We start from the raw sequence: 6379 nt of genomic DNA, 5'->3' as shown, positions 1-6379 counted from the left end.
TAGGGTTTTGAGTGAGGTTACAGTGAATCAAAGTGGACAGAATTGCCATCCTAAAAATAGTGGTCTTCTAATCAATGCATGTGAAATCTCTTTTATTCTTTGATTTCTTTCATCAGATTTTTATAGCTTGCCTCATGTAGAACTTGCATATGGTTTGGTTTCCACCCAAGTATTTTCTATTTATTTTTTTGATACAAGGTCTCACTATGCAGTTCAGAACCATAGTGATCCTCCTGTCTCAGCCTTCTCATTGCAGGTGTGTGCCACCATGCCCAGTTCTAGGGCCAGCACAAGCCCCTACACCCAAGCATTTTTTTCCTTTTAATTAATTTGATAAAGTGTCTCACTGTGCAGCTAGACTCAAAGTGATCCTCCTGTCTCCATCTCTCCAGTGCTGGGATTACTGGTTTGCACCACCATGCATGGTTTCTGTGGCTGGCATGATGCACACGGTTTTGGGGCCAGCATGGCACGTGGTACTGGGCATCGAACCTGGGTCCTTGCGCTTGCCAGGCAGGTGCTTAGACCACTGAGCTGTCTCTCTGGCCCCACCCAAGTATTTCTTTCTTTCCTCTTTAAAAAATTTTTTTTGGTAATAGTATAAATGTTTTATATTTAAAATTCAAAGCCAGACATAGGGGCACACACCTATAATCCTAACACTCAGGCAACCGAGGTAGGAAGACTGCTGTGATTTTGAGGCCAGCCTGGATTACAGATCAAGAGCCTGTCTCAAAGAAAAGAAAATCAAAACATACAAACAAGAAACCCCAACTAACTAATAGGTAAATAAATTTCTAAATTTTCATAGCTGGTATGTAGGCAAATAATCAGATTTTGTATACCTGTCCACTTTTTTAATGAGTTCTTTGCCTTTTTCTCATTTCCTTCTGTTTCTTACAAAGAACTCAGAATTCAGAAAAGGATATTAAAATCTTACAAAACAATACTTGATAGACAGGTGAGCACATAGTATAGAGAATTTCCTATATGTCCCTCCTCAGAGCTTCTTTGTAGTGTCTTGTGTCAGTGTGATACATGTGATACATTTGCTACCTTACAATTTTTTTTTGGCACCAGGGATTGAACTCAGGACCTTGTACTTGCTAGGTAGGTGCTTATACTCCCCAGCTCTACTTTGCTACAACTCTATTTTTTAAATTATTTTTTATTTTTATGTATTTGGTACAGGGTCGACAGGGTGTTCAGGGTCTCACTGCAGAGACTGGACTTGTAGTGATCCTCCTGCTTTAAGCTTCCTAAGCACTAGGATTACAGGTGCACACCACCATGCCTAGTCTTACAACTTTAAAGTTTAGTACAGCAAGCTCAAGAAATGTTCTTGTCTCCATGCAGTTTAGGGTCTCACTAAGAAACTAAGACAAAATTCTTCTGCACAAGCAATTAAGGAAAAATAATTTTGGGGGGGGGGAACTCCAAAGCCAGTTCCGTTCAGTAAATGTTTATTTCAAAGACCAGAAACACAAAATAAAACAACAGCTCCCAAAGGAGCCACCAGCCTGCCTTCCCCTGACCCCTACTGCAGCAATGTGAACAGGACACACAGCAGCCATATCCTTCAGGTCGAGAGAGAAAGACCAGCTTTTGGATGCTGCCCTGTCTGGCCTCCTAGCCACTCTCTCCTCATCACAAGGAGCTGTCTTGGGGAGTCACAAGAGTCACAAGGCCTCCCTGCTGTCCCAGGGATGTGCATGCCACTGGGAAAGCATGCTTGGATGGCACAAGATCCAAGGACTGTGTGTCAAATGCAGAGACATTGGTATCAACACATGAGTGGCAGCCTGGAGGTGGACTGGGTAAGTGCAGAGTTTTCTTCCTCTACTCGTCTGATCCTGATGCTGAGTCCTCTGAGCAGGAAGGGGTATGGGTCACCACCTCCACTACCTCTTCCTTTTGCTTTTTTTCTTTCCCCAACACATATTTCTTGCTCTTGGAGCTCTTACTTAGCTGCCTGGATGATGACTTGGACGATGAGCTCTGGGATGGAGTGGATTTCTTATTCATTTTTACTCTGAGTTTTTTCTTTGCCTTTTTCTTCTTAGAAGACTTGTCTCGATCTCCTTCATAGTTTTTCATGGCTTTCTCATATTTACACCTGGCAAGCTCAGCCTTGTGGCCCCATTTCTCCTTCTTCTCTTTGGACATCCCCTGCCAGATCTTGTCTGCCTTCTTGGAAAGATCAGTGACGCTGATGCCAGGGTAGTCTGACTTGATCTTCTCTTGGCTGGCGTTCAGCCACAACATGTAAGCAGACACTGGCTTCTTCTGGCCACTGGGGTATCTGCCCTTCTTCACCACCACAGTCTTCTTGTGGGCCTTGTGATCCTTGGCCATCTTGGCCCTTTTGAGCTGTTTCTGCTTCTTCTCATCCTGGTCACTGTCACTTTTATTACTGAAGGAGCTGGTAGAGGCATTGCTATCGAACTCCTCTGCCACATCTTCCTCCTCTTCTTCTCCGGGCTCGAATGACTTATCTATTTCCTCTCCCAAGTCATCACTGCTGTTGTCATGGGGATTCTCTTTCCGGACCTTGCCCTCCTCCTTCATCCTCTCCAAGTAGGCATCATGCTGGTCTTCATCAGAGTCAGCATATCTGTGGTATCTTGGGTTTTTGCCCTCTTTCAATCCTTGATTTCTGATATTAAGCTTTTTGGCACTGATGAAATCAAAAAGTTTTTCATACTCATCCTTCTGGATGCTGCTGAAGGTGTACTCAATGCCCTGATTGGTCTCAATGTCTAAATCAAAAAAGCGAGTGGTGGTGATACCACGGGCAAAGTTGACAGAGGTGATCTCCTGGAAGTGGATGTGGACAGGTGGCTTATGGATGTAGATGAAACTCTGCTCCAGTGGGTACAGCAGCCCTGACCCAGCCTTGTAGGAGCAGGTGATGCACTGGGCCCCCAGGTGCCCTTGGAAGGTGCCAGGGACTGTGATGTTGTGGTGTACAAGTGCTTTCATGACCTGGCTGAACACCTCGTAGGATGACCCTAACATGTTCTTGGTTAGCTGTCCCTCAAAGCGCTTCTCTACTTCCTCCTCATTCATGTTGAGAGTCAGAGTGATGTCCTTATCCTTAGGGAATAAAAGAATGAGGAAATGGTAGCGGGTCTGGCCCTGCTTGATAGGGGGATCCAGGCTGATCACAAAGAACATCTGGTGCTGGTCCTTGTGAGGCAGCAGGAAGAGTTGTGTCACCATAGAGTAGGTGATCTTATAGTCAAAGGTCTTGCCATGTAGGTGTAGGAAGGTGGGATAGATGCGAATGTCATAACGACCCCGGGGAGTTAGGAACTGCAATTCCTGGAAGATGCAGATAGCATCTGCACTGGCCTGGGTTATATCTGCTTTTGACCGTACATTTTGGGCAAAGGCCTCGACCAAGTCCACACCATCCTCCTGGATGGGGGGGACGTAGAAGCGCATCTCCACAAGGGAGACCTCTGTATCACTACTCTGGTGGAACTCCAAGGCCACTTCATTCTTGCTTGTCGTACACTGGGAGACATTGCTGAGGGGTATCTCAAAGGCCGGCTGGTCACTGATGTCAAAGGAGAGCAGCTGCTCACCAAATTTCACTGTTCCCCAGTTCCACCCCTTCACACATAGGTCCTTCTTTAGGAGCTCAAGGTGATAATGAGTTTTGAAGAAATTAGAGAGTTTCTGGAATTGTGATTCTCGAAAGCCATCATACTTGTAGATATGGCCATTCTTTACCAGCAGTTTAAGTCCGTGACCCAGAGCTACCCGGCGCCAGATGGCCTCGGTCAGCTCCCAGGCCTGGATGGTGTTCACTTTACCCATCTTGGTGTTCCTGAAGACGATACCCTGGTGGTTCAACTTTAGATGTCCCTCCTTCATGGAGCCTTTCACCTCCTGATAGATATCACTGAACTCCAGCACCTCTGCCATGTTGACTGGTAGTAAGGAGTCGAGCCCCAACTCCTAAATGGGTGTGCAGAAGCCCAGATGACTGAGAATACTTTCAAGCGGTTGGTGGCTTTCCAACGGCTGGGGCGGAGGTCCGTACGTTGGGAAGAGGGGTTGGGGGATGGGGGAGGTGCTGGAGAGCTGTTCTGCGCCTGCGTAGTCCAGAGGCTAGCCACCAGCTGGTGAATACCGGAAGTGGAAGTCACGCATGGACAGGTTTTATTGGGTTTTATTCTGCGTCTTTCCACTGCAAAGCAGAGAAATTAGTGTAGTTTACACTCTTAGGTAGGAAGGCTCTAGGAGGGTGGTAGGATTTGGATAGGTGCAAGTAGGTGATAGGCAAATTCTAAGCTGAAGGACTGCCATACACAAAGATTTGTGAGGCAGGAATGTCAACAGGATCAACTTTGTCGTAACAGTCAGGCTTTGATCGTTGGTGTGAGTAACCCGAAGTTGGTGACGTCATAGATTTGGATTTCTAAACAGATCCTCTGGGTCTAGTTTTTTTTTTTATTTAAAAAATTTTTTTAGGACCCTTGGTGTTTGGTTTCACAAATAGGCAGAGATATTCTGCACTACGGCTCCTTTGGATCAAAATGAAAGGCTCACGCCTGGGATAATTTCTAAAGAGAAGATTGCCCTAGAGAAAAGTTACCACATGGGGGCATGGCTTTTTTTTTTTTGATTTACAGGAGTAGAATTTTGTGTATGAACACGAAAAAGGAAGCAACCCACTTGGAAGAACAAAGCTGTGACACAGAGCCCAGGGAGCATTGCCCTGAATTCTGGATCTCTTTGCCTGCATTGAGCTCACTGTTTTTGGGGAGCTTTTGTCAATTCTGGTGGGCAAGGGAACCATGTGGAGTTTGGTAGGAGGGAAGAAGCAATGAGGAAGCTGAATGAATCACATTGCTTTAATTTTTTTCTCACTAGAGGAAGAATAAGGAGGACAATAAATGCCTAATTTTTTCCTCTTGGTCTTAGTTAACTTATCTTCAGAGGTCTCTCCAGATTTGCACTTAATTGCATATTCATATTAGTGATAATAAGACTGCAGGGACTCAAGAAAGTTCTGACAGTGAAAGGACACATTCATGTTTACAACTTTGGTCATTCTCCCCACTTAACATTACCTTTCTTCACAATATCTTTTTCAACTCTTCTGTCCCTGCTCCAGTTTGATCCTAAGGACAGTCACAAACTTGATCTCCATGGCCATCGCTGATCTCATTAACTGAGTTCAAAACATTGGAGTCCCATTGGGCATGGTGGCACATGCCTATAGTCCCAGAGCTCTGGAAGGCTGAACCTGGGCAAGTTAATGCTAGCACGGGTAACTTAGCAACTTAGCAAAGCTCTGACTCAAAATTAGACGGGTTGGAGGGGCCAGGGAGATAGCTCAGTAGAATAAGCGCTTGCTTGGAAAGCTCAAGGGCCTGAGTTCAATCCCCTGTTCTGCCAAAAAAACAAAACAAAACAGAACAGAACAAAAAACAAAGGGTCGGGGCTAAGTATGTAGTTCAGTGTGAAAGCCCCAGGCTCAATTCCCAGTGCCACAGAAGACAACTGAGTACTGGAGTTAGCTTGGTTCCAATCTTTTCCTGCATGAAGTCGTACTCACTCTTCTTCCTTTGCTCCCCCTTTCGCACAGTCCTGCCTGCAACCCTCCCATACATTCTGGATCAAATCTACACTCTGGCCTGGACCTCTTTTTAAAACTTACAAGACTGTCTCTTTTGTTGGTCCTCTCTTTAGTCTGCTCTTGCCCATGTTGATTTCTCTGTCTGGCATTTTACACTTTCTTCTTCTTCTAAAGAACAATTTAAGTTCTTTCTCTATGCACAAAGAGAAAGAACTTTCGTCATTTTGTGCCCATAAAAATATCAGATTACATTTTCATTTCAGATACACAAAAAGTAAAGCTTCGACAATGTGAGACATACTAAAATATCACTTATTTGTATGATATTTAAGCTTAATTGAAAAACCCAGATTTTATCTGCCAACTGTACCTCTATGGAGCCTATTCTTAATAGTTCAGCTTTCTCTTATCTCCATTTTGGGTTCCCAGAACATCTAATTCAGTCTTTCAATTATGCTACCTTGTACTTATTAATTGCATATACAATATCAACTGTTACAGAGCAACTATTCAATATCAGGCACTGTGCAAAGTGCTTCTTATACAGTAGTTAATTGAATCCTTACAAATAATGAGATAAAGGAGGAACTACTATGATACCCATTTTGTAAATGAGAGAGATGAATCTTTGAGAAGTTATTTAATTTTGTTCAGTTTCCCAAAGCTAATTAAGAACTTGAATTCTGCTCTGTCCATAGAGTGACTAACGTGTTCTGGTTCCCTTAGTACTGTTCTTCTTCTTTTTCTTTTTTAATCAAGAGTTATACATCCTATGAATCTTTTCAT

At 44.1% G+C, this 6379-nt stretch overlaps 1 pseudogene; it reads right to left on the bottom strand.

Annotated features, from left to right (window-relative positions):
• Positions 1–1521: 1521 nt before the first annotated feature.
• On the bottom strand, positions 1522–4086 carry LOC101589353 (annotated as a pseudogene).
• Positions 4087–6379: the final 2293 nt, after the last annotated feature.

The sequence above is a fragment of the Octodon degus genome, unplaced genomic scaffold, assembly GCF_000260255.1.
Source record: "Octodon degus isolate 3935 unplaced genomic scaffold, OctDeg1.0 scaffold00019, whole genome shotgun sequence".
Taxonomy (NCBI): domain Eukaryota; kingdom Metazoa; phylum Chordata; class Mammalia; order Rodentia; family Octodontidae; genus Octodon; species Octodon degus.
The sequence above is the reverse complement of the archived record's forward strand: the minus strand, read 5'-3'. Positions and strand labels throughout refer to the sequence as shown.